Source organism: Mesoplodon mirus (assembly GCF_964341445.2).
Source record: "Mesoplodon mirus genome assembly, chromosome: 5".
Taxonomy (NCBI): domain Eukaryota; kingdom Metazoa; phylum Chordata; class Mammalia; order Artiodactyla; family Ziphiidae; genus Mesoplodon; species Mesoplodon mirus.
The window spans coordinates 94,225,404-94,253,280 of NC_138980.1; positions in this window are offsets into that span (position 1 = coordinate 94,225,404).

Genomic DNA, 27,877 nt, shown 5'->3' on the forward strand with positions numbered 1-27,877 from the left:
CTGCTATTTATACCAGTAGGAGCATGCACTGAGGTAATTCCTTCTTTTCTGCTAGATTAAAGAAAGAGGGCTTTTTTTCTTTCTTTCTCTCTCTTGCAGAAGGATCTGTTGTTCTTTTGCTCAAAGTGAACATGCCGCGAGCGGGGGCTACTCTTCGTTGCGGTGCGCGTGCCTCTCACTACTGTGGCTTCTCTCGTGACGGAGCACAGCATCCAGGTGCGTGGGCTTCAGTAGTTGTGGCACATGGGCTCAGTAGTTGTGGCTCGTGGGCTCTAGAGAGCAGGCTCAGCAGTTAAGGTGCATGGGCCCAGTTGCTCGGCGGCATGTGGGATCTTCCTGGACCAGGATTCGAACCCGTGTCCCCTGCACTGGCAGGTGGACTCCCAACCACTGCGCCACAAGGGAAGTCCCTGGATAGTGGTATTTTTTTTTCTCCCTATCCCTCCACCTCCTCTGAGGTTCTTAATGGTGCCAGCCTGGGACTGTGGCTCTGAAACATCTAGCCTGAGTTCACTCCCAGACATGTGGAACTAGATCAGAAGAGTGAAATGAAGGACTAAGCCTAAGACTTTGTGGCTTGTGAATCCATTTGCTTAAGCTCCAGATTCTCATCCCAAAGCTGTTCCTTAGGCACAGAACTTAACTAACTGGTGTCAGTTCCAAACAGACTCTAGCAGGTAACAAAATGGTCTAAGTAGAAATGGATTTGCGTGGCTCCTCTCTATTTCCCCTCCTCCTTTTTCTATCATCTCCTAATACTGTAGTGCTCCAAATGACGACAATAGATGAAGTTCCACTGTGCCCTAGTTAGTGCTTTAAAGAGGGCTTAGAGAGGGTAAATACAGTTCAAGTTGAACACTTTCCCAAAAGATATGTAGTTTGGGGGAAGTTCATTTCCAACAGTTGTGTCAGAGATGATTTCCACTTAATATATGGGGAAGGAAACCAAGATTCAAGACTAGAAGGTATATCTGTCAAGCTTAATAAGAAGGTGACAGCAGGACAGCCCCTTACACACTCTATCCTTGTCGGCACCACACCTCAGGCATCAGATGTGAGAGGAGACATTATACACAATGAATATTAGGATTTCAGATCAAGAGTGGCAAGATTTCCTTGTCTTCAGATCACTAGTTCTCAAATCAGCCTTCATGTCCATTTCATATGCCTGATCCTTTCCCCTAGAAACTCTGCTTGGGTGGTATTGAGGGTAGCCTGGGAATCGTATCTCTATAGGACTCTGCAGTGCAGCTGTGGCTAACTGCGGATACTCAGGGACTGGGACCAGCTTGATGCCACCTCCCTGACTAAAAGGACAGATCAGAAAAACCTGGTAATTTATCAGCCTCTGTACTGATTAGCACTTTTCTGAGTGCAATACATTCTCATCACAGCCCTGCAGGGTTAGCAAGACAGGATATTCATCTCCATTTTTCAGATGTGGAAACTGAACATCCAAGAGATTTGCCAAAGGTAAGGTGCACGTTAAGTTAAAGGCAGATGTGGAATTCCAAACAAACCCTCTGAGGCCACTACAGTTTTCACTATAGCATTGCAGCTCCAGGCTTCAGGTCCCTAATGAACAGCCTGGGAGCTGGCAACTGTTTTACTTCCTAGAACCAAAGGAAAAAGGGTGAAACCCAGGCTATAGCTAAAAGGTACATCCACTTAATTGTATAGATAAGGAAACTGAAGCACAGTGATTTGCCCAAAGTTACATAGCCAGTCAGTGGCAAGAAAAATAAGCAACAGTGGGATTACAGTTAACACAGACCAAAAACAGAGCAAGATGTACGGGAACTGTATATCGTCTGCTTGGGGTTTCAATGATGTCAAGTGATTACTGCATAGAGAACTGCTGTGTATTTGGAAGACCGCCCAATGCATTGAGAAATGGACCATGGCAAGGGGTAGCCATACACATCACTGAGGTCACCTTGCATGTTCTTTATGAGTGTGCCAGCCAGTCTGTGCCCCTGCGTGTGTATGTGTGTGTGTGTGTGTTGGTTAGCTGCCAAGGGGATGCTCAAGCAAGCAGTAGCCTATATACATTTGGCAAAGATAAAGAACAAAAAAATCTCCCCAGAAAGTGTTAGCCTAATTATATAGCCAGTCTGTTTCTTACCTGGAGGTAAATGCAGTCTCCACAATCCCTGGCAATTGTGATAATCATTCATGATACAGGAGTGTGGGGGGGAGAGCCCCCCCCCCCCGTTCTATCTAATTTCTCTAACCCTCTAGCATAGCTAGAGATTAACCCAACTCCTATAAAACAGAAACAAACTTCAAATCCACATCAGAGCCTGCGGGAGAGAATGATTTACAAACTGCCAGCAGAACATTGGTGTAAACAAGATAATGCACGTAAATTCCCAGCAAGTCAATTAACATTCAGTTATTCTGAACAGGACCTGACCTTGATGCTTGAGGATTTGAACAGAAGGCAACCTGCGGCTTAAAGGAAAATGGCACCTCTTCCACTCAAACTGGCAGGTCTCTAGGGTTCAAAGGCTCAAGAAGAACTCTTCCTCAAAAGGACGCACAAAAGTACAAAAACTGCCTCAGCACAACTCTTGTATTTCAGAACTGATGTCTCTTTGCCTTTGAGCCCACAAACACTTTGATGGGCTTTGATCTAAATATCTGAAGGATCTAAGTGTAATGCTGCATTCCAGAGGCATCTCTCCTTTCAAGACCTTTGAGGGTTAAAAAGTCTCAAAATGAAGAATTGCACACGTTTCTTTGTATATTTCTTCAATTGCTAATTCAAAGAAGAGGGTTTACTTGTAATTGCTATGCTTATTAGCATTATCTGTACTTTCTGGGGATGCTTTTCCTTGAACTTTGGGAAATGATCAACCGGAGTCTTTCACAGTGCTTTGCAACTCCAGGCACCCAGAAAAGGTGCGTGACACATTTGAGTCCATGGGAACAGAGCTGTTCAAACTCTGATGCACACCTGAGTCTCCTGGGACCTTGTAAAGGGAGATTCTGATTCAGTAGGTCTGGAAGGAAACCTGAGATTCTGCCTGTCTTATGAGCTTCCAGGTGGCACTGATGCTGTGGCCCACGGACCACACTGTGTGGCGCTGCCCCACAGCACATGTCTAAGGAGTTCCTTCCACAGAACAAGCAGTTCTTTAAAAAGGGGTCCTTCTCTCATTACAAGACTCAGCCATTTGTAACAAGAGATGTTACAATATAGTATTACAGTTCGGGGGCCTCAGACTTGTCCGAATCAGGTACCCTAGACATACAGGTTAGAGGAATTCCCCCAACATCAATTCTTTGGTGCCCATGGTCCCCTTTTGGAGACAGGTGTTCTGAGGTTTCTTGTGTGTTGTTTGCAGACTTCATAGTTGTCCACACTAGGTAAATTTGATGGAGATAAACCAAATTCCTGTGACATTAATGGCCCATACTTCTGTTAGACTACCAATTGATAAAGAAAACACATATAAAAACAGCAGATGTGTACTATTCCTCCTCTCAGTGGTTGCAGAATCAACTGGCTGGATCCTGGGTGTACGCAAAGTAGATTCTTCATTAGACACAGACAAGGCAGCTGGCTGCTGGGGAGAAATCTGATTGTTTGGTACCAAAACAATGTTCTGCATAGAGTCCTTCTCTAGTGTACTCAACAGACACTGTCCAGGCAGCACTTTGTCTCATTTCCGGGCTCTCTTTCCCCAACAGACAGACAGACACACACACACACACACACACACACACACACACACACAATTTCCTAGGCAATTACCCTGGAATCATTTAGAAGACTCTGTGGTCCCATCTGTCTATACCATCTACTTCCCATCCCTTCCCAGGATTCCAGGACAATATTGACAATAAATAAAAATAACAACAATAATAATAACCACTGTTTTAATCCTCATTACAACCATTTGAGATAGGTACTATTATTATTCTCATTTTATGGATGAGGCCTCCTGGGCACAGAGAAGATAAGTTTAAGCAATTTGCCCAAGGTCACACATCTAATACCAGGGGTACAAACACAAATAGCCTGGCACCAGCATCCATGATCTTAACTACTACATGATACTTGTCCATAGCCTTTAAATCACTTTACCAAAAAAAGAGAGAAAAAGTCTTATTATCCTCTTTATCTTTTACAGTGGATGGCTCATTAAAACCAGAGCCATAATAATTAGCAACCAAATAAATTGGTTTCCTTTCCAAGAGAGTGTTTTCAAATACTCCCCTGAGGTGAGGGAAAATATTTGCATTCTGTCCCTGTTGGCGGGGTGTGTGCAGTGAAGAGCATTCTTTTAGAATGGGTGGATCCTTTTAAGGAAGCACATAAGAAGAAAAACAAGACAATTGTTGTCACAGTAAAATATATTGATTCTTCTTATCCCCTTATATTTGAATAAGTTTTATCCTCTCACAGGGCCTTCAGGTTGTACTGCCTGTGAAACTTCATTGATACCAACCCCTGTCCTTTCTCATTTTCTTAAAAACTGTGGCCAATATTATTAGACTCTCTCTGCATGTCGTTTGAGTATACGCATCATATGTTTTTCTTTGTTTTACATATATTATGATCTCTTCCACTTGATTCTAAGAATTCTGGTTTAAACACTTATTCCTAGAATACCATATAATAATTTTGGCTCTTATATTGAATAATGGATATGTTCATGCTTTATTGGGCAAATATTGCCACTGTCCTTCTGTAACACAGGGTAACATAGCTATAGTGATGAGCTTAGGTGGTTAGTGCATCAGTTTAGCTGTACTCTCCTCTATGCAGCTTAGATATCTGTACCATGACAGAGTTACCCTTGACAACTCGAAGCCCAGCTAAACATCTCATACCAATGCATGATGGTCATAAGGATACTGGGCAAGTGATATAGGCTAGAACAGAGCAAATTTAGGAATTGTAGTGCTGAGAAAACAAACTCAGAGTTCAGGCTCCATGGATAAAGGCTCAGAAGGGTCATCTCCGTATATGAAGGGCAACATTTATTGGTAAAATTTTGATTTAGGCAGTGAAGAAATCTAGCCCTTGAGGCAGAATCAGAAGCCCAAGAGGACACAATTAGCAAGTGGCAGAGCCAGGATTGAAACCCAAGCAGCCCGACTCCACAGCCATCTCTTTCAACCACCATGTTCTACTGCCCACTTGGTAAAAAAAAAAAAAATTTTAATGAATCCTCCCATCCATAAAACAAAGTCCAGTCTTCAGTGTAATTTCTTCCAGCTGTGATCTCAATCTACATTCTAAATTTTTTTTCACTTAGTTTTATACACTCTAGAATGGTGGTTTCCTACCTTGGTTGCATATTAGATTTATCTGGGGAACTTGGGAAAATCCTGATGCCCAGGCTATGCTTCAGAACAAGTTCACCAGAATCTCAGGGGTGCGGCACTACAAGCAGTATTTTCAAAAAATTCTTATAATTCCACATGCAGCTGAGCTTAATAACCTGTGCTTTATAATTTAACCAAAATGACTACATATAATTTTCTACCTCCACCTCTTTGTTCATGTTACCCACTATTTAGAGTATTCCATCCCCATTCACATTTTAGGATTATTTTTCTACTTCTGTGGAAAATGTCACTGGAATTTTAATAGGAATTGCATTGAATCTGCAGGTAGTTTTGTCCCATGGACATTTTAATAATATTAATTCTTCCAAGCCATGAACATGGGATATCATTCCATTTATTTGTGTCAGTGGGAAAAGGATAGTCTCTTCAGTAAATGGTGTTGGGAAACCTGAATATCCACATACAAAAGAATGAAATTGAACTCTTATCATACAACATACACAAACATTAATTCAAAATGAATTAAAAACTTAAACATAAGAATTAAAACTGAAAAACTCCTAGAAAAAAACATAGAGGAAAATCTTCCTGACATATGTCTTGGCAATGGTTTTTTGGCTATGACACTGAAAGTACAGGTAACAAAAGCAAAAATAAACAAGTGAGACTACATCACACTAAAGTTTCTGCACAGCAAAGGAAACCATCAACAAAATGAAAAGGCAACCTATGGAATGGGAGAAAATATTTGCAAACCATATATTCAATAGAGGGCTAATATCCAAAATATATAAGAAACTCATAAAACTCAAGAACAAAAACGACAAATAACCTGATTTTAAAATGGCAAAGAAACTGAATAAACATTTTTCCAAAGAAGGTATACAACATGGAATCTAAAAAAATGTCACAAATGAACTTATTTAGAAAACAGAAATAGACTCACAGACACAGAAAATAAACTTATGCTTACCAAAGGGGAAGGGGGGTGGGGAAGGGAGGGATAAATTACGAGTTTGGGATTAACAGATACACACTACTATATATAAGACAGATAAACAACAAGGACCTAGTGTATAGCACAGGGAGCTATATTCAATGTTTTGTAATAACCTGTAATGGAAAAGAATCTGAAGAAGAGTGTATATATATGACTGAATCAATTTGCTGCACATCTGAAACTAACACAACATGGTAAATCAACTATACTTCAATTTAAAAAATGAATGAATGAATAAATAAATAAAAGAAGGCATACAAATGTCCAAGATGAAAAGGTGCTCAACATCACTAATAATCAGGGAAATGGAAATCAAAAGCACAATGAGATATCTCCTTATACCTGTTAGGATGGCTATTATCAAAAAGTCAAAAATTAGCAAGTGTTGGTCAGGATGTGGAGAAATTGTAACTCTGTTGGTGAGACTGTAAATTGGTATAGCGACTATGAAAAAAACAGAGCTTCCTCAAAAAATTAAGAATATAACTACCGGGACCCCGGAGGAAGATGGAGGAAGAGTAAGACGTGGAGATCACCTTCCTCCCCACAGATACATCAGAAATTCATCTACACGTGGAACAACTCCTATAGAACACCTACTGAATGCTGACAGAAGACCTCAGACCCCCCAAAAGGAAAGAAACTCCCCACATACCTCGGTAGGGCAAAAGAAAAAAAGAATAAACAGAGACAACAGGATAGGGACAGGACCTGCACCAGTGGGAGGGAGCCGTGAAGGAGGAAAGGTTTCCACACACTACAAGCCCCTTCGTGGGCGGGGACTGCAGGTGGCGGAGGGGGAAAGCTTCGGAGTAGCGGAGGAGAGCACAGCAACAGGGGTGTGGAGGGCAAAGCGGAGAGATTCCGGCACAGAGTATCGGTGCCCTCAGGCACACACCAGCCCGAGAGGCTTGTCTGCTCGGCCGCCGGGGCGGGCGGGGCTGGGAGCTGAGGCTTGGTTATCGGCTTTCAGTCGGAGCGCAGGGAGAGGACCGGGGCTGGCGGCAGGAAGAGAGACTGAAGGGGTTAGTGCACCACGGCTAGCCCGGAGGGAGTCCGGGGAAAAAGTCTGGAGCTGCCGAAGAAGAAAGAGACTTTTTCTTCCCTTTTGTTTCCTGGTGCGCGAGGAGAGGGCATTAAGAGGGCTGCTTGGGGAAGCTCCGGAGACAGGCGCGAGCCGCGGCTAAAGGCGCGCACCCCGGAGACGGGCGTGGGACGCTGGGGTTGCTGCTGCCGCCGCCGCGGGGCCTGTGTGCGAGCGCGGGTCACTGTCCGCCACGCCTTCCGGGGGGCCTGTGCACCCCGCCACTGCCGGGGTCCCGGGACCCAGGGACGGCTTTCCCGGGAAAGCGCACGGAGCGCCTCGGACTGGTGCAACGTCACGCTGGCCTCTGCCGCCGCAGGCCCGCCCCACTCTGCGCGCCCCTCCCTCCCCTCTGCCTGAGTGAGCCAGAGCCCCCGAATCAGCGGCTCCTTTAAACCCGTCTTGTCTGAGCGAAGAACGGACGCCCTCCGGTGACCTACGCGCAGAGGCGGGGCCAGGTCCAAGGCTGAGACCCGGGAGCTGTGAGAGCAGAGAAGAGACAGGGAAATCTCTCTGTTCAGCCTCGGAGGCAGCGGATTAAAGCTCCACGGTCCACTTGATGTGCCCTGCGTCTGTGGAGTGCATGAATGGACAGCGAATCATCCCAAATTGAGGAAGCGGACTTTGAGGACAAGATTTAAGACTTTGCCCCCTTTTCCTCTTTTTACAACGAAGTATCCCAAATTAAGGAGGTGGACTTAGAGAGTAAGATTTCAGACTTCTCGCCCTTTTCCTCTTTTTACAACGAAGTATCCCAAATTGAGGAGGTGGACTTGGAGAGCAAGATTTTTGATTTTTCCCCTGCTCTCTTTTTGTGAATGTGTATGTGTATTCTTCTGTGTAAGATTCTCTCTGTATAGCTTTGCTTCCACCATATGTCCCAGGGTTCTATCGGTCCTTTTTTTTTCAATAATTACTTTTTAATTTTAATAACGCTACTATATTTCATACTTTATTCTATTTTACTTTACCTGCTCTTTCTTTTTTTCCTACCTTCCCTTCCTCCCTCCCTCACTCCGCCCCTTTTCCTTCTTTCTCTCTTTCTTTCCTTCCTCCCTCCCTCCCTTCTTCCTTTCACTCTTTTTCTTTCCTTCCTCCCTCCATCCTGTCTTTCTTTCTTTCCTCCCTCCCTCCCACCCCTCTTCCTTTCACTTTCTTTTTCTTTCCTTCCTCCCTCCCTCCCTCCTGTCTTTCTTTCTCTCTTTCCTTCCTCCCTCCCTCCCTCCCTTCTTCCATTCACTCTTCCTTTTTCTTTCATTCCTCCCTCTCTCCCTCCTTCCTTTCTTTCTTTCTTTCCATCCTTCCTCCCTCCCTCCTTTCTTCCTTCCTTCCTTTCTTTCCTTTTTCCTTTCTTTCTCTCCCTCTTTCTTTCTTCTACTAATTCTTTCTTTCTACTTTTTCTCCCTTTTATTTTGAGCCGGGTAGATGAAAGGCTCTTGGTGCTGCAGCCAGGAGTCAGTGCTGTGCCTCTGAAGTGGGAGAGCCAACTTCAGGACACGGGTCCACAAGAGACCTCCCAGCTCCACATAATATCAAGCAGCGAAAATCTCCCAGAGATCTCCATCTCAACACCAGCACCCAGCTTCAGTCAACGACCAGCAAGCTACAGTGCTGGTCACCCTATGCCAAGCAACTAGCAAGGCAGGAACACAACCCCACCCATTGACAGAGAGGCTGCCTAAAAACATAATAAGGCCACAGGCACCCCAAAACACACCACCAGACGTGGACCTGTCCACCAGAAAGACAAGATCGAGCCTCAACCACCAGAACACAGGCATTAGTCCCCCCCACCAGGAAGCCTACACAACCTACTGAAACAACCTTAGCCACTGGGGACAGACACCAAAAACAACGGGAACTACGAACCTGCAGCCTGCAAAAAGGAGACCCCAAACACAGTAACATAAGCAAAATGAGAAGACAGAAAAACACACAGCAGGTGAAGGAGCAAGATAAAAACCTACCAGACCTAACAAATGAAGAGGTAATAGGCAGTCTACCTGAAAAAGAATTCAGAATAATGATAGTAAAGATGATCCAAGATTCTATTTCCAAGATCCAAAATCTTGGAAATAGAATAGACAAAATGCAAGAAACAGTTAACAAGGACCTAGAAGAACTAAAGATGAATCAAGCATCGATTAAAAACACAATAAATGAAATGAAAAATACTCTAGATGGGATCAATAGCAGAATAACTGAGGCAGAAGAATGGATAAGTGAGGTGGAAGATAAAATAGTGGAAATAACTGCTGCAGAGCAAAATAAAGAAAAAAGAATGAAAAGAACAGAGGACAGTCTCAGAGACCTCTGGGACAACATTAAACGCACCAACATTCGAATTATAGGGGTTCCAGAAGAAGAAGAGAAAAAGAAAGGGACTGAGAAAATATTTGAAGAGATTATAGTTGAAAACTTCCCTAATATGGGAAAGGAAATAGTTAATCAAGTCCAGGAGGCACAGAGAGTCCCAAACAGAATAAATCCAAGGAGAAATACGCCAAGACACATATTAATCAAACTGTCAAAAATTAAACACAAAGAAATCATATTAAAAGCAGCAAGGGAAAAACAACAAATAACACACAAGGGAATCCCCATCAGGTTAACAGCTGATCTCTCAGCAGAAACTCTACAAGCCAGAAGGGAGTGGCAGGACATAATTAAAGTGATGAAGGAGAAAAGCCTGCAACCAAGATTACTCTACCCAGCAAGGATCTCATTCAGATTTGATGGAGAAATTAAAACCTTTACAGACAAGCAAAAGCTGAGAGAGTTCAGCACCACCAAACCAGCTTTACAACAAATGCTAAAGGAACTTCTCTAGGCAAGAAACACAACAGAAGGAATATACCTACAATAACGAACCCAAAGCAGTTAAGGAAATGGGAATAGGAACATACATATCAATAATTACCTTAAATGTAAATGGACTAAATGCTCCCACCAAAAGACACAGATTGGCTGAATGGATACAAAAACAAGACCCACATATATGCTGTCTACAAGAGACCCACTTCAGACCTAGAGACACATACAGATTGAAAGTAAGGGGATGGAAAAAGATATTCCATGCAAATGGAAATCAAAAGAAAGCTGGAGTAGCAATTCTTATATCAGACAAAATAGACTTTAAAATAAAGACTATTAGAAGAGACGAAGATGGACACTACATAATGATCAAGGGATCGATCCAAGAAGAAGATATAACAATTGTAAATATTTATGCAGCCAACATAGGAGCACCTCAATACATAAGGCAAATGCTAACAGCCATAAAAGGGGAAATCGACAGTAACACAATCATAGTAGGGGATTTTAACACCCCACTTTCACCAATGGACAGATCATCCAAAATGAAAATAAAAGGAAACACAAGCTTTAAATGACACATTAAACAACATAGGACATTCCATCCAAAAACAACAGAATACACTTTCTTCTCAAGGGCTCATGGAACATTCTCCAGAGTAGAGTATATCTTGGGTCACAAATCAAGCCTTGGTAAATTTAAGAAAATTGAAATTGTATCAAGTATCTTTTCCGACCACAATGCTATGAGACTAGACATCAATTACAGGAAAAGATCTATAAAAAATACAAACACATGGAGGCTAAACAATACAATACTCAATAACGAAGTGATCACTGAAGAAATCAAAGAGGAAATTAAAAAATACCTAGAAACAAATGACAATGGAGACACGACGACCCAAAACCTATGGGACGCAGCAAAAGCAGTTCTAAGGGGGAAGTTTATAGCAATACAATCCCACCTTAAGAAACAGGAAACATCTCGAGTAAACAACCTGACCCTGCACCTAAAGCAATTAGAGAAAGAAGAACAAATCCCCCCAAAGTTAGCAGAAGGAAAGAAATCATAAAGATCAGATCAGAAATAAATGCAAAAGAAATGAAGGAAACGATAGCAAAGATCAATCAAACTAAAAGCCGGTTCTTTGAGAAGATAAACAAAATTGACAAACCATTAGCCAGACTCATCAAGAAAAGAAGGGAGAAGACTCAAATCAATAGAATTAGAAATGAAAAAGGAGAAGTAACAACTGACACTGCAGAAATACAAAAGATCATGAGAGATTACTACAAGCAACTCTATGCCAATAAAATGGACAACCTGGAAGAAATGGACAAATTCTTAGAAATGCACAACCTGCCAAGACTGAATCAGGAAGAAATAGAAAATATGAATAGACCAATCACAAGCACTGAAATTGAAACTGTGATTAAAAATCTTCCAACAAACAAAAGCCCAGGACCAGATGGCTTCACAGGCGAATTCTATCAAACATTTAGAGAAGAGCTAACACCCATCCTTCTCAAACTCTTCCAAACAATTTCAGAGGAAGCAACACTCCCAAACTCATTCTACGAGGCCACCATCACCTTGATACCAAAACCAGGCAAGGATGTCACAAAGAAAGAAAACTACAGGCCAATATCACTGATGAACATAGATGCAAAAATCCTCAACAAAATACTAGCAAACAGAATCCAACAGCACATTAAAAGGATCATACACCATGATCAAGTGGGGTTTATTCCAGGAATGCAAGGATTCTTCAATATACGCAAATCAATCAATGTGATACACCATATTAACAAGTTGAAGGAGAAAAACCACATGATCATGTCAATAGATGCAGAGAAAGCTTTTGACAAAATTCAACACCCATTTATGATAAAAAAAAACCCTGCAGAAAGTAGTTATAGAGGGAACTTTCCTCAACATAATAAAGGCCATATATGACAAACCCACAGCCAACATTGTCCTCAATGGTGAAAAACTGCAACCATTTCCACTAAGATCAGGAACAAGACAAGGCTGCCCACTCTCACCACTCTTATTCAACCTAGTTTTGGAAGTTTTAGCCATAGCAATCAGAGAAGAAAAGGAAATAAAAGGAATCCAAATTGGAAAAGAAAAAGTAAAGCTGTCACTGTTTGCAGATGACATGATACTATACATAGAGAATCCTAAAGATGCTACCAGCAAACTACTAGAGCTAATCAATGAATTTGGTAAAGTAGCAGAATACAAAATTAATGCTCAGAAATCTCTGGCATTCCTGTACACTAATGATGAAAAATCTGAAAATGAAATCAAGAAAACACTCCCGTTTACCACTGCAACAAAAAGAATAAAATATCTAGGAATAAACCTACCTAAGGAGACAAAAGACCTGTACCTGTATGCAGAAAATTATAAGACACTGATGAAAGAAATTAAAGATGATACAAATAGATGGAGAGATATACCATGCTCCTGGATTGGAAGAATCAATGTTGTGAAAATGACTCTACTACCCAAAGCAATCTACAGATTCAATGCAATCCCTATGAAACTACCACTGGCATTTTTCACAGAACTAGAACAAAAAATTTCACAATTTGTATGGAAACACAAAAGACCCCGAATAGCCAAAGCAATCTTGAGAACGAAAAACGGAGCTGGAGGAATCAGGCTCCCTGACTTCAGACTATACTACAAAGCTACAGTAATCAAGACAGTGTGGTACTGGCACAAAAACAGAAAGATAGATCAATGGAACAGGATAGAAAGCCCAGAGATAAACCCACGCACATATGGTCAACTTATCTTTGATAAAGGAGGCAGGAATGTACAGTGGAGAAAGGACAGCCTCTTCAATAAGTGGTGCTGGGAAAACTGGACAGGGACATGTAAAAGTATGAGATTAGATCATTCCCTAACACCATACACAAAAATAAGCTCAAAATGGATTAAAGACTTAAATGTAAGGCCAGAAACTATCAAACTCTTAGAGGAAAACATAGGCAGCACACTCTATGACATAAATCACAGCAAGATCCTTTTGGACCCACCTCCTAGAGAAATGGAAATAAAAACAAAGATAAACACATGGGACCTAATGAAACTTCAAAGCTTTTGCACAGCAAAGGAAACCATAAACAAGACCAAAAGACAACCCTCAGAATGGGACAAAATATTTGCAAATGAAGCAACTGACAAAGGATTAATCTCCAACATTTATAAACAGCTCATGCAGCTCAATAGCAAAAAAACAAACAACCCAATCCAAAAATGGGCAGAAGACTTAAATAGGCATTTCTCCAAAGAAGATATACAGACTGCCAACAAACACATGAAAGAATGCTCAACACCATTAATCATTAGAGAAATGCAAATCAAAACTACAATGAGATATCATCTCACACCAGTCAGAATGGCCATCATCAAGAAATCTAGAAACAATAAATGCTGGAGAGGGTGTGGAGAAAAGGGAACACTCTTGCACTGCTGGTGGGAATGTGAATTGGTACAGCCACTATGGAGAACAGTATGGAGGTTCCTTAAAAAACTAAAAATAGAACTACCATATGACCCAGCAATCCCACTACTAGGCATATACCCTGAGAAAACCATAATTCAAAAAGAGACACGTACCAAAATGTTCATTGCAGCTCTATTCACAATAGCCCGGACCTGGAAACAACCTAAGTGTCCATCAGCAGATGAATGGATAAACAAGATGTGGCACATATTTACAATGGAATATTACTCAGCCGTAAAAAGAAACAAAACTGAGCTATTTGTAATGAGGTGGATAGACCTAGAGTCTGTCATACAGAGTGAAGTAAGTCAGAAAGAGAAAGACAAATACCGTATGCTAACACATATATATGGAATTAAAAAAAAATGTCATGAAGAACCTAGGGGTAAAACGGGAATAAAGACACAGACCTACTTGAGAATGGACTTGAGGATATGGGGAGGGGGAAGTGTAAGCTGTGACAAAGCGAAAGAGAGGCATGGACATATATACACTACCAAACGTAAGGTAGATAGATAGTGGGAAGCAGCCGCAGAGCACAGGGAGATCAGCTCGGTGCTTTGTGACCGCCTGGAGGGGTGGGATGGGGAGGGTAGGAGGGAGGGAGATGCATGAGGGAAGGGATGTGGGAACAGATGTATATGTATGACTGATTCACTTTGTTATAAAGCAGAAACTAATAAAAAAAAAAGAAAAGAAAAGAAAAAAAAAGAATATAACTACCATATGATTCAGCAGTCTTACTTCTGTGTATATATCCAAAGAAAATGAAATCAGTATCTTGAAGAAATATCTGTACTCCCATGTTCTTACAGTATTATTCACAATAACCAAGATATGGAAACAACCTAAACGTCCATCCGTGGATAACGAAAATGTGGTATACATATACAATGCAACAATTCAGCCATAAAAAGAAAATCCTGCCATTTGCAACAACATGAACGAAGCTAGAGGACATTACGCTAAGTGAAATAAACCAGACAAAGAAAGACAAATACTGTATGATCTCATCTGTGTGTGAAATCTAAAAAAGCCAAACTCATAGAAATATACAACAGTGATCACCAGGGGCTAGAGACTGGAGGAAATGGGAGGACATTGGTCAAAGGGTACAAACTTTCAGTTAGAAGATGAATAAGTTCTGGAGATCTAATGTACATCATGGAGACCAAATGTACAGCATGGAGACCACAGTTTATACTGTATTGTACACTTGAAATTTGCTAAGAGAGTAGATCTTAGGTGTTCTCACCACAAAAAAAGAAGGTAAATAGGATAGGTTAATTAGCTTGTTTGGGGAATCATTTCACAATGTATACATATATTAAACATCAAATTGAACACCTTAAATATATATAACATTTATTTTTCAATCATACATCATTAACACTGGAGGAAAAAAAAACCTGTGGGCTTTATCCTTAGAACAATGGAACCCCTTAGAGGGTTTTAAGCAGTGGTGTGATGTGGATTAGAATTGCATTTTGTTATGATGATGAGGCTGGGGTATGGGAAGAGAATTTGAGAACAAGTTAGGATAGAAGCAGAAGACCAAATGGGAGGCTACGACAGAGTGTAGTGAAGAGGTGATGACGACACAGATCCCCAAAGCAGCCATGGGATAAAAAGAAGATGTTAACTTTGACAAGTTTTTATGAGGTTGAATCAGTAAAGGATTATTGAAAGGTATTTGACCAAGTTTAATGTGAAATTGCCAAGAGACATAATGTGATGCACGTTTATCCTTGTTTCACAATTCTTGGAGTAAGGTAGCCCCAACAAATGAGTCATCAATTGCAGTTCACCTTTGTAAACAAAGAGTTTGAAGATATTTAGACTGAATATGAACATACCTTGCCCATTTTATCAATAAAAACAGTCCATGCTTCTAAAATTCAAGATGATGAAGTAAAAAAGAAAAGTATTACTCTCCCTCAAGTGCAAAACCAAATCTCACTTAAATAGGGATTTATGACTTTTTTTTTCTCCCATTGGAAAGGAGTAGCTTTTGAAAATTTGATTTTGGTCAGCTAAAAATGACATTGCCAAAGACTTCCAAACATGTTTCTCCTTGGGGAAAAAAAATTAAAAAAAAAACAAATAAGTGACTTACTGAAGAGATGTAAAATGTATTTTACAACCCATTCTCTCACCCAGTGTCAACACTGTTGATTTGGGGGGACAAAGTAGACCCTAAATGTGCCATAGAGAGAGCAGAATTTATAATGCCCTAAGTCTTTGATACCTAAAGGAGTTTGAAAATGAGAATGCACTGCACTTTTAAAAGCAAAGGCAGAGTACTTAAATGCCACGTTTTCAATAGCACCCAGAGGTTCTGAGAATTAACCACTTCCAAAAATATATTATGTGTTTTCTGAAGGAAAATTAAAACACAAATCAGAATTGTTGGGGAAAACATTAGTGCCCTCCAGCTGCTGAGGGGGTCGCACATATGTGCTGTGTTCACAGTCCCTGCAGGCCTAAGGCCAGTAACCCAGAAACATTTCAGCACAAGCCAGCATACAAGGGGAAGGCCAGAGGGTCATCTCCCTGGAGGGGTATCAAAATCTCCTCCCTTCAAGCCCTCTCTCTCTAGCAGCTCCCTCACTCCCTGCCTACACAGAGAGGTTAGAGATTTTTCTGTTTCTCTGAAAGCTCAGTTCTCCCTTTCCTCTCATACTTACCAACATGGCAGCTTTGTTGTTAGTTACCAGGCTGCCTGTCATACACCAAAGACTGTGTTGGGAGTGAGTGTGATTTAGTTCAAAGGTAGAGTAAGTAAACACATGGCCTTTTGTAAATAATTTAAATTCCAAAGTTGACTAGAGAAAGAGCCAGGTATATACCCTCTTTGGAGTTGTATAATACACAGTAATATAATTGCTGTGTAATACACATTACAATAAATTATCATCAGACTATAATGCTGATGTAAGCAACTTCTGATTCTCTCTCCCCTTTGCCATCACTATTATATAATTTTACCCTCAAATTTAATATTTACAGATCCATCCATTCAGCTAACATATACTGGAGCCATACTATGTACAAGACACTGTACTGGATTCAATGAGAAAATTCAAGATGAATAAGACCCAAACTTTTAATAAAGGAGCTTACAGTATAGTGTAGAGGCTAAATCCCTTGACTTCTGGAGGGAAAACAATCTGAGTTTAAATATCAAGTCTGGTTGTTAAGCTTCGGCAAGCTTAGTAATCTATCTGAACTCTGGTTTCCTTGTCTGTAAAATGAAGATAATAATAAAATATGTCATGTAGGGTAGGCATGACCAGGAAGAGACTTGGTGCCACAGAGCCCAGCACAGAGAATGGACAAGTCAAATCGATCTGCCATCAGGACCACCAGTTCAGTAAGAGCCAAGAGTAGTCTGGAAATGTTGTTTGGGATAAGAGTATGTATGGCCTTGAATGTCAGGCAAAGAAATGTGGACTTCTAGGGTATCCCTAGAAGTTTTTTTTGTGTGGGAATAGAGACGTGGATAAACCTATACTTCAAATGTATAACTTCATATGCACTGTGACAAAGGAACTGGAAAGAGGCCAGAAGCAAAGAAGTCAGTTAAAGGGCAAATAAAGAGCAAAAGCACAGGCCAGACCACAATGGATACCCTCAATGTAATCATGAAAAAAGTGAGATAAACCCAAATGAAGAGACAGTCTACAAAATAATTGGCTTATACTCTTCAAAAGTGTCAAGGTAATAAAAGATAAGGCAAGATTCAGGAAGTGTCACAGATTATTGAGAATCAAGGATTCATGACAACTAAATGCAATGTGGATCCTGGAACAGATCAAGGACATTCATGGGAAAACTAGTGAAATTCAAATAGAGACGACAGTTCAGTTAATAATGTTGTACTGATGTTAATTTTGATAAATGTGTCATGGTTAGGCAAAATGTCAATGTTAGGGAAGCTGAGTGAAGGGATAAGAACTTTCTGTATTATTTACATAACTTTTTTCAAATAAAAAAGTGGGGGTTTTTTGTTGTTTTTTTTTTTTTAAAGACTAGGCAAGAGAAGATAAGGATCTGAACCCAGGTAGGGGTTCTGAGAACTGGGAGAAGAGGAAGCAGAACTGCTAAGAGTTGGATACTGACTAGGGTTGGTAGGGTGATGGAGGAATCACTGAAAATCTGATTCAAGCCTCAGTGACTGAGAAATTAGCAGAGTTATTACCTTAAGGAAGTCCTGGGAAGAAACAGGTTTTAAAGGAGGGGTAATGAGTTCTATCTTGCACATGTTGAGTTGTAGATGTTGAGAGGTTTATTGTAGATGTTGATAGGAAATGATATGAAAGACAAGGTGGAAAGGTGGGGTTAGAGTTATAGACTTGGTCTATATACATCCAATACACAGGTAATAGTTGGAAATATGGGAGTGAATACACTTACCAAAGGAGCAGGGAAAAGGATGAAGACTGACACTTTTTATTTTTAGGAAATATCCACATTTAAGAGGAAGAGGAAAAAGAGAGGAACCACATTAGAGCTCCATTTCTTTCATTAGGAGAAAGTTAATTTCTAAAAATGTAATAGATTTGGAGTAAAATGAGGTTTTGGAAGACATCAGTTTGTACCTCCATAATGGAGGTAATTAGTGATAGGAATTAAACAAGAAGAAAAGAGAAAAGCAAGGATCATATGCAAGTGCTTTCAAATAAACAGACAAACTTAAAGACCTATGTTAACGAATTGATCCAGCTTGGGATTTGAAATCTCAGTAGTATTTTTTTTTTGTTATGGATATTTTTTATTAGTTTCTGCTTTATAACAAAGTGAATCAGTCATACATATACATCTGTTCCCACATCCCTTCCCTCTTGCGTCTCCCTCCCTCCCACCCTCCTTATCCCATCCCTCCAGGCGGTCACAAAGCACCAAGCTGATCTCCCTGTGCTCTGCGGCTGCTTCCCACTATCTATCTACCTTACGTTTGGTAGTGTATATATGTCCATGCCTCACTTTCGCTTTGTCACAGCTTACCCTTCCCCCTCCCCATATCCTCAAGTCCATTCTCAGTAGGTCTGTGTCTTTATTCCTGTTTTACCCCTAGGTTCTTCATGACATTTTTTTTTCTTAATGTTTTAAAAGAATTTATCTGTGCTTTTTACCATTAACCTTAAACGGTAAAGTCCTATCTCCCCAAACATCCTTGTTTCCTGTAGAATTCCACTAACCATTTAGAAGAATAAGAGACTGCAAAATGAGATGAGCTCAGATAGTCTGATAGTCATGCATTTTAGGAAAATCTGCTCAAGAAGAGTAAGATGTTTTAAGTTTTCCTAAGAGTTCCCCCCACACATATTTTAAACATGTTTGCCCACATTTAAGCCTCACAAATCATAAGTTTATACTTCAGTGAGCCTGTTTTGCAAACAAATGGCCTCCAATTTTCCAGCTTCCTGAGGTAGCTGGAGAGTAGCCTCTCTATAAACCCTTCCTTTTTAGAGAGTTGCTCCTCCTCCAATTTTAAGTGGTTCTTAAGGCTCTTGTCATGTTCCCTTAGCCCTTGACCCCTGGGCCTCAGTGTGGTCAGCCAGAGCTCTTCTTTGGGATTTAAAACGGCAACTGAGTAAGTTATTTAGACTCTGTGGCGATGAAAGCTGAGAGCTGCAAGGCGTGAAACTTGGAAACTTTTAGCAGCCATGTTCTCTGCAAGTCTGTACTTAAAAATAATAATAAAGCCAAAATACAGATTAAAGCTGGCATGTGAAATGACCCAAAGGCGTTCTGATGTCATGTGATTACCCAGTTCCAGCTGTTGCTGAAGCACAAAAGTATCACTGCCCCCTCTCAACTCTACACGTGAGCACATTATCTACTCCAAGAACCTTCCAACAAACTCCCCTTTTTTGCCCAAGGTAGTTAGAAGTGGATTTCTGTCAGTTGCAACTGTTAAGAGTCGAGACTAATACTAAGGATTATGCCTGGCTAAGAGGACTCTGGCTCTGGGTTATTCTTTTTAAACCATTTCTAATGAGTCCTTGTATCCTAGGATAGGATTTGTTTGTTAAATTTGAACTCTTAAAGGCAGGGGCTTCCCTCCTTCCTTCCTTCTTTCCTTTCTTTCTTGGTTGGTACTGGGGTCAAATACATCCTCTGATATCTAATCTAGATATGGAATTCTGGACCTATGAAAGCATCTCTCTATCTCCAACATGACTCTGCATGTGGGATTTGGTTTTCAGAAGAAACAGTCTTATTTTTAAAGACAAAGGAAAAACATATGATTTGTGGTACAGCAAAAAAAAAAAAAAAGAGTTTTTGAGCCAACCAAAATTGGATGTGAATCTCTCCTCTGCCACACACTAACTTTGTGACCTTGACTAAATTGCTTAAACTGTCTGAACTTCTAATAAAAACTTGCACTGAACAGTTTCCAATGTGCCAGGCATTGTGCTAAGCAATTCACAGGCTATCCTTTACAAGGCAACTACTGTTATCCCCATTTTATAGATGAGGAAACTGAGGTTTAAAAAAGTTGTCACTTGCCAACAGACACTGCACAGCAGACTCAATGTTATACTTAACCACCAGGTGACATTATATGACAATGTCTGTCTCATGAGAATGTTGTAAAAATTAAGAAGATATTGTAGGTACTGTGCCTGGCATTCCAAATGTGGCAGTAGCAATTATGATTTATTCCCAAGAACCAAGTCTATGTTTTTCTCTTTTCCTTTTTCCTATGTTCAACCCTGTAGGAATCAAATATTGATTCTTTTGAAAAACGTGCAACAGAATCAGGTGTTACTTGGGCAGGGTATTTTTGCTGTTGTGTTGTTTTAACATTCACATCAAGAAACAATAGTCAAATTAACCCTTCTATAGACAGTATCTACCCACTAAAAGTGGGTTAATGAGCAGGGTCACTAGCTAACTACTGTACAGCCCATGGGTTGGGTACTGACCTTCTCTATTCAGAAAGACCACAGGAGCCAGAAAAGCGAGGTGGACGAGGCCCAACTGGCTGCTCAAGGAACTTATTCCCAGCTTCCCCGAGTTATTCTCACACTGCCTCCTATCTTACCTCTTCATGCCTTTGGGTTTGTCACTCCAGGCCCTGTTCACTTGAGCCCAGAGAATCCAGGGCTTGCAATGGAAACAGACTTCTTTCCACAGCTAACCAAATGAGTAAAGGAAGATATGGTATGTGCTCACGTAATCAGGCAGTTTGTCTCTTTGAAGACATGAACAAATTAAATGACCAAATTTGCTTGTCCGTTATAGACTAAATTGTACCTTCTTCTTTCCTATCTTGCTCAGGATTTTTCCCCTCAGCTGTGCCCCTGGTATATGTGAAAATTTAAAACTTTCTTTCCGACACTCAATATCAAATACTTTCTCTCTGTGCTCAGATCTTTGGGACAAGGTTTCACTCTGTTACCTGATTTCACACACAAAAGTTGTCCACATTTCCCTTTCTAAAGAAATAAAGGGAAAATGTAATTATAGGTTCTGTCATATCATCTGCAGTACAACATTAGCTCACTATAACTGTCACATAGGCACCATTACATTTCAGTGGTGACCATAGAGATGACAGGGCAAAAATGTCCCTCATTCTTCTTGCCCTTTAAAAAATGACTTGTCATGAAGAGGTTATTTTTTTAGTAAAATAATTCATCTCTTTTTCAACTTTTCTATGTCAAATGAATCACTGCCATTTGACAATGACATTTTTTGGCCAATCCACTATGGACTCAGACAAAATAATTAAATAAAAATTAATTGAAGAAATAGAAATTATTTTTATTATATAGTACTACTGCTTATTCTACAGGCAATTCTAATGAAAGCCTGAAACATAAATTCAGATTTCTGACCCCACCTGACATTATCAATAGTTGTGTTTACATGAGTGTATCTGTGTTTGTATCATAAGACAATATATTCAGTGTCTGAGACAGAACAGTCGACCAAAATACTGTTATTAGGTTTAGGGAATGAGACTCAGTTTCTTCCTTTATGAAATTGGGTGATAATGTCTTCATAGATTTAATATCAAGATTAGATTTAGTATCATAGATACATCCCAAGGCATTCAGTATTTAGCGAACGTTAGCTCTTGTTATATGGCATATGTCTATGTTTAATACTACCTAGACACACACACACTCACTAAATTATCTAAAGGTTATACTCAGAGATTTAAATGTGGAATTACTGACTCAGCCAAACCTCAGAAAATTATTCAAGGTCATTCAAGAGATGCTTCAGTGTCATCACCTTCTGCAAATAGCAGTCCCCTTGGAAGGTAGTGGTGAAATTCACTGAGGCTTCAATGACTTTGGGTTGATGACTTTGAGAAGCAAAGAAGAGAAGCAGAGACACTTGCCAACTTTATTTTACTTATCTCCAGTCAGAACAAACAGTGCTATTCATTTTGAGTGACCCTACACAGTTCTTTGCATTTGGGTTGTGCTTGTGTAGCCATTAAATCGACTCTCTAGGAACAAATGAGAAAACAAATCAGCAACAGGCTATGCTTCTGTCAGTTTCTATCAGTTTCAGCTGGCACTGTCTTTCCATTTTTGGTCTCCAAGAGACCATGTGACCCACTGGGCAGATAACTAATTTGAGAGTCACAGCAGGTAACTTCACTTTTCAGTATTTCCTCCAAATTTGCTCCTACAAGAGTGCCATGGGTAATGGGGTGAGTTTTTAAATCAAAAAGACTGAAATTGGAACCCCAGGTGGACATCTCATGGACTGAGTAACTTTAGACAAGTTATACAACTTTCTGAATGCCAGCTTCCTCATCAGAAATGTTTTCTACCACAAAAGTTTGTTCTTACAATTTCATGTTCACGTTGTGCAATGCACCCATTGTAGGCCTGGCAAATGGTAGCCAGTTGTTAACAGCCTATTTCTTACCAACTACTATTAGCATTTTCATCTATTCTATGACTCTGTGCTAGGTAACTGCTGTATCTAGTACTATTCTGACCCAACAGAACAAAAGCATGGAAAGGTAAATGTCTTCAGAAAGGAACACTGATTACCTTTATTAATCAAAGATTGTGTTCACACAGCTATTGAAAACTCAAGATTTTTGCATGCTCTAAAGCCATCTATATTTAATATATTAAGTAAAATATTCAGCAAATGTTATATTTAGATTTTACTAATAAGAGGACTTTTTACACATCTGCTTTGCTTACATGATATTGAAACATAGCTAATAGTTTCAGAAAAGGTAGATTGTAATTAAGGATCAATTTTCATGTCTTTAATATAGGAGTAGTAGTGCTTACCTAATAGGGTTGTTTGAAACTTAAGACAATGTCCAGAAAGTGCTAAATAAAACTTAAAGCATACTATAAGTTATGAGCTCTTTTACTATTAAGTCAAAAATGGTCATTCTTTGTAATAGCAAAGTACCCAATTTAGTAATTTGCTAATTGTTCTTCCAAATTACACTGATTATTTATGCATGGCATTTTAAGTAGTTAAAATAGATGTCACAACAATAAACATTCCTAAAATGGTAAAATGTAGCAAAACACTTTCCCGTATTGGAGGACATCCTAGTTTCTAAAAAGTCAAAATAAAGTTATACAATGAACAAAAATAGCTAGATTTGTAAAAAGTAGATCAGTGGCTGGTGGTGAATCAGATTCTTTTGTTTTGCAGTATTTATAGTACAGTGTGTTGAGCAATCACTTCTTATACAAAGCCCCAGATGCCTGATGAAATGTGCAAACAAGATTCTGTCTGCTCTGAAGCAGTTAGAGACTTTTGCACAACCGTTTGGTCTGCCCCTTTGGTCCTAAAGTTTGTCAACTTTCAGCTTGTAGGTGTAATCTGATTTCTAAAATCTGCCAATTTAATCAAATACATCCCCATATCTACTCAAATTACCAGGAGCAATACTTTTAATTATAAAAGATTTATTCCCTGGACCCATTTGAAAATGTGATGAAAGCTACGGGTCTTCTCTGCATATACACACACATACAGACAATTTTGAAGCCTGCTTCAGGAATCAGCCAGCCAACACAGTAGAGATTAAGCACCCCGATACAGAAGCAGGTGTGTGCTCGGGAGTTCGGGAAGGGCAAATGGTGAGTTCCATCTATATCACATTCGTCTCTATATACCTAGTGACTGGCACAGTGGCTTGCCGAGATAGGTTCTCAGTAAATATTGGATCAATAAAAGAATGTGTGAAAAATAAAGTATAAAGAATAGATAGAGGACAGTAGAAGAGCCTTGATTCTCTATTTTATAAAAGTATAACCAAATTCTCCCTTAAAAAATATTCATTCCCAGGGCTTCCCTGGTGGCGCAGTGGCTGAGAGTCCACCTGCCGATGCAGGGGACACGGGTTCGTGCCCCGGTCCGGGAAGATCCCACATGCCGCAGAGCGGCTAGGCCCGTGAGCCATGGCCGCTGAGCCTGCACGTCCGGAGCCTGTGCTCCGCAACGGGAGAGGCCACAACAGTGAGAGGCCCGCGTACGGCAAAAAAAAAAAAAAAAAAAAAAATTCATTCCCTATGCGATAGGCATTCTCTTAAGCTCTACTGACACTCGTTTGGCACTGCCGCCTTACTCTAGGGGTCTGGAAGAGTTAACACAGTTTCACAGCAAAGAAAGAACTTGTGTCTGGGATGTATGAGTCTCTAGAGATCACAGGTTTTCCCTGGTTGAGCAGAGTGATGTGTCGATTCTTGACTCATTCACAGGTAACACTCTCGTTTGCTGGGCAGTGACATCACAGCCATTTTCTGCAAATCACAGAGGACTGAACATGCTTTCTGCTCCCTAGCACTGTCTGACAGCTCCTGGTACGTGTATAGAGGAAATCACTCACTAACTCACCATCCTCCCTTTGGGGCAGGGACATTTTCTGAGATGATATTTTAACCACCTTGTTGTTACACCTATCTAATTGTTTGTCTGTTGATAGCAACCAGCCCTGGAATCTGTGTCAGCTTTTCCTATTCCCCTGACACCACTGGTATTCCAAGGAAACCCCAAATCCCCAGAGAAAATGTAAACAGGCTCTTGTTTACGAATTTGTACTGTGTACAGCTGTGAACATGAGGAGAAAGTACAAAACAAAGATGTCTCTGGAAAGCAGAAGAGAAAGTAAAATTTCCCCAGAGACCATCCACCATGGCAGCTTCTCCTTCACCACTCTTCACCCTTCCCCTCATTTCCAACACAAAAGTACATCATATTTCTAACTTTCCCAATACCTTTGGCTACCAGAAATTACAATGACAAACCAAGCAAACAGCAGTAGATATAAATAAGGCTGCAATTTGTCCTGATTATTTAAATTGTAGGTGTCAATTCTATGCAAGAGTAGCAATATTCCTTTCATACCCTCAAAATTCCATGAGAAGGACTTACAAAGGTCTAACAGATATAAACCACAAGTTGACAACTTTTGTGATCAAACGTTCAAAGCAGAAACAACTTCTCCCTCTTGTTGATTCTTCATATTCCTTTTTTCTCTTTTGCGAATACTCAAAGTCATTAAATTTTCTCCAGGTATTAATACCTACCCATCTGATGGTGTTGAAAATGGGATAGGACTTAAAATGCTCGTTCCTCTCTCTATGGAATCTCTACCACCACCTAACTCCAAAATGGCGCTAGGCTAAGAAAATAAGCAAGCCAAAAGACTGTGTCAATTGTCATTTTCCCTTTCATTTAAGATGCAATTTAACAGCTGAAAGTGAAAACTAAGAATGAGAAATTATTTTTATTCAGTACTTTGTAGCAGCAAAACAATGTTAGGCAGCTGTCTCGAGGAGACACAGCAAGCTTATTTACTGTGAGAGGCAGTACAAAGACTGCTGGAAAAAAAAATAGCAAAACCTGTGTGTTCCTCCAGCCTCTTAGATTTTTATGATTTTAATGTGATAATATTCCCTTCCCTCCAAATGTTCACATACACATTCTTGTGTGGATTCGGTACACAATGTCACTAAATGGGATTGCACCTGGTAGCCCAGTTCACAGGGTCTAGAGGGTTAATTTTATTCTCTTTCACTTAAAAACAGAATTAGATATCATATTATTATTCTAACAATGACAGTTCTGAAGCTCCTTGGGTCCGGGTGTCACTGCCAGCCTTAAAGGGACAGGCTGCAAATGACCTTGGTTTGGGTCAGTCTCCAGAACATCTATTTTCAAGGTGCTCCCTCAGGTTTATCAGCCTTTATTCACTAGTATCCTTGACATAGAACATGGACTATATAACCCTGACCTGTCTATGAAGATAGAAGGGATTCCATCAATAAATCTCATCATACATAAATACCTGAGGATGTCCCAACAGACCACCTGAAGAGCAAGTGCTGAATTTCAAAGATATGCTTCCTGATTCTATAATTACAAAACTCATTTTATATGGTCATTTATTTTCACAATGTATAGGCTTTGTGGGGGCATGGGGGAGCAGTCCTGGGCAATGTTGGGACCTAACTCTCTTCATGGACCACAAGGCAATACACTGAGGTAGATGCTAAAGAAGACAGACATCAGGACTTGCCTGGTGGCGCAGTGGTTAAGAATCCTCCTGCCAATGCAGGGGACACGGGTTCGAGCCCTGGGCCAGGAAGATCTCACATGCCGTGGAGCAACTAAGCCTACGCACCACAGCTACTGAGCCTGCGTACCACAACTACTGAAGCCCGTGCACCTATAGCCTGTGTTCCGCACAAGAGAAGCCACCCTGGTGAGAAGCACGTGCACCGCAACAAAGAGTAGCCCCCGCTCGCCGCAACTAGAGAAAGCCCGTGCATAGCAATGAAGACCCAATGCAGCCAAAAATAAATAAGTAAAATAACTTTAAAAAAAAAAGAAGACGGACATCAACTTCTGAGGGAACTCTAGCACTGTCTCAAGTGCAATCTGAAAAACTTTAAGCAGAGGAGGGCTAGTTTCCTCAGATGGGGAAGGAGTAAGAACAGGCTCCCTCTTCCATCAAGAGAGGTTCAGGGAAATTCAGAAGTAAAAATTTCTCGGCCTTGTTCATGTCTAATCCCATTCAACTTCTCAGGCTCTCACCCCATCTCCACCAATCCCCTTACTTTAGTATAGGAGAGTTGACAGTGCTGTGTATTTAATTAGCATGGCAATTCATCATCCGGTACAGTCAGAACCCAGGCTTAGTTGAGAGACACAGCAGCCCAAAGTTCACTTCACAAGGAAGGGACCAAGCGATATGATCTCACTCTCCTCCTTCCTCTGATCTACTATGGAAATTCCCTTTTGTCAAAACACAACCAGAAACCAGAGAAAAAGAGAAGCCTGTTGATATAGTTCATTCAGGCCAGCCTCCTGGACAGAGAGCAGAGTGGAGGAGGGTAGGAAATAGGTCTGGAACAGGAAACAACAGATGTTCTACACAGCACCAAAAACCCAACTCTAGCTAACCTACAAAAGGTGAAGATTTTGAAAAATATCCTCTGGGAGGTTAGAGAACTAGACTCAGAAAGGGAAGAAATAGAGACACAGATGAAGAGAACAAACGTATGGACACCAAGAGGGGAAAGCAGGAGAGGCGTGGTGGTGGGACGAATTGGGATTGACATGTATACACCAATATGTATAAAACAGATAACTAATAAGAACCTGCTGTATAAAAAAATAAATAAAATAAAATTCAAAAAAAAAGAAAAATGAAATGAAAGGGAATCAAGACTAGAAACAGAAACCATAGTAACAATCCAGTGAGGATGAACTATGTCACTTTGCTCTAAATTCAAATTCTAGAATAGGACTAGAGGTTTAGCATGTGCCAAATTTAGTTAAGAAGGACAGGACCTCTATTTCAGTACCGTCAGATTATACTCAATGGGTAAGAAGTAATATTCCAAATGAAAGCATAAGAAAAATATGCCAGACTGCCATAAAACAGCAATTGCCTACTTTAAGTGTGGAGGGATCCCCTGGTGGACACCAAAGGCAGTCCTGTGGCTGCACTCCAGGGAAGGTCTGCTGTTTGCAATGTAGCTGCTCCAACCACACAAGCAAATGGAAATGGAATAGTAAGCAACAGTTTGAAAGTCTAGTCAAGGTGGGATTATTTGGATGCTCTCCCCACACTGAACATCCGTGGTGCTTCAGGTAATCTCTCTTATGTTTCTCACTTCCACCTCGGATTATTTC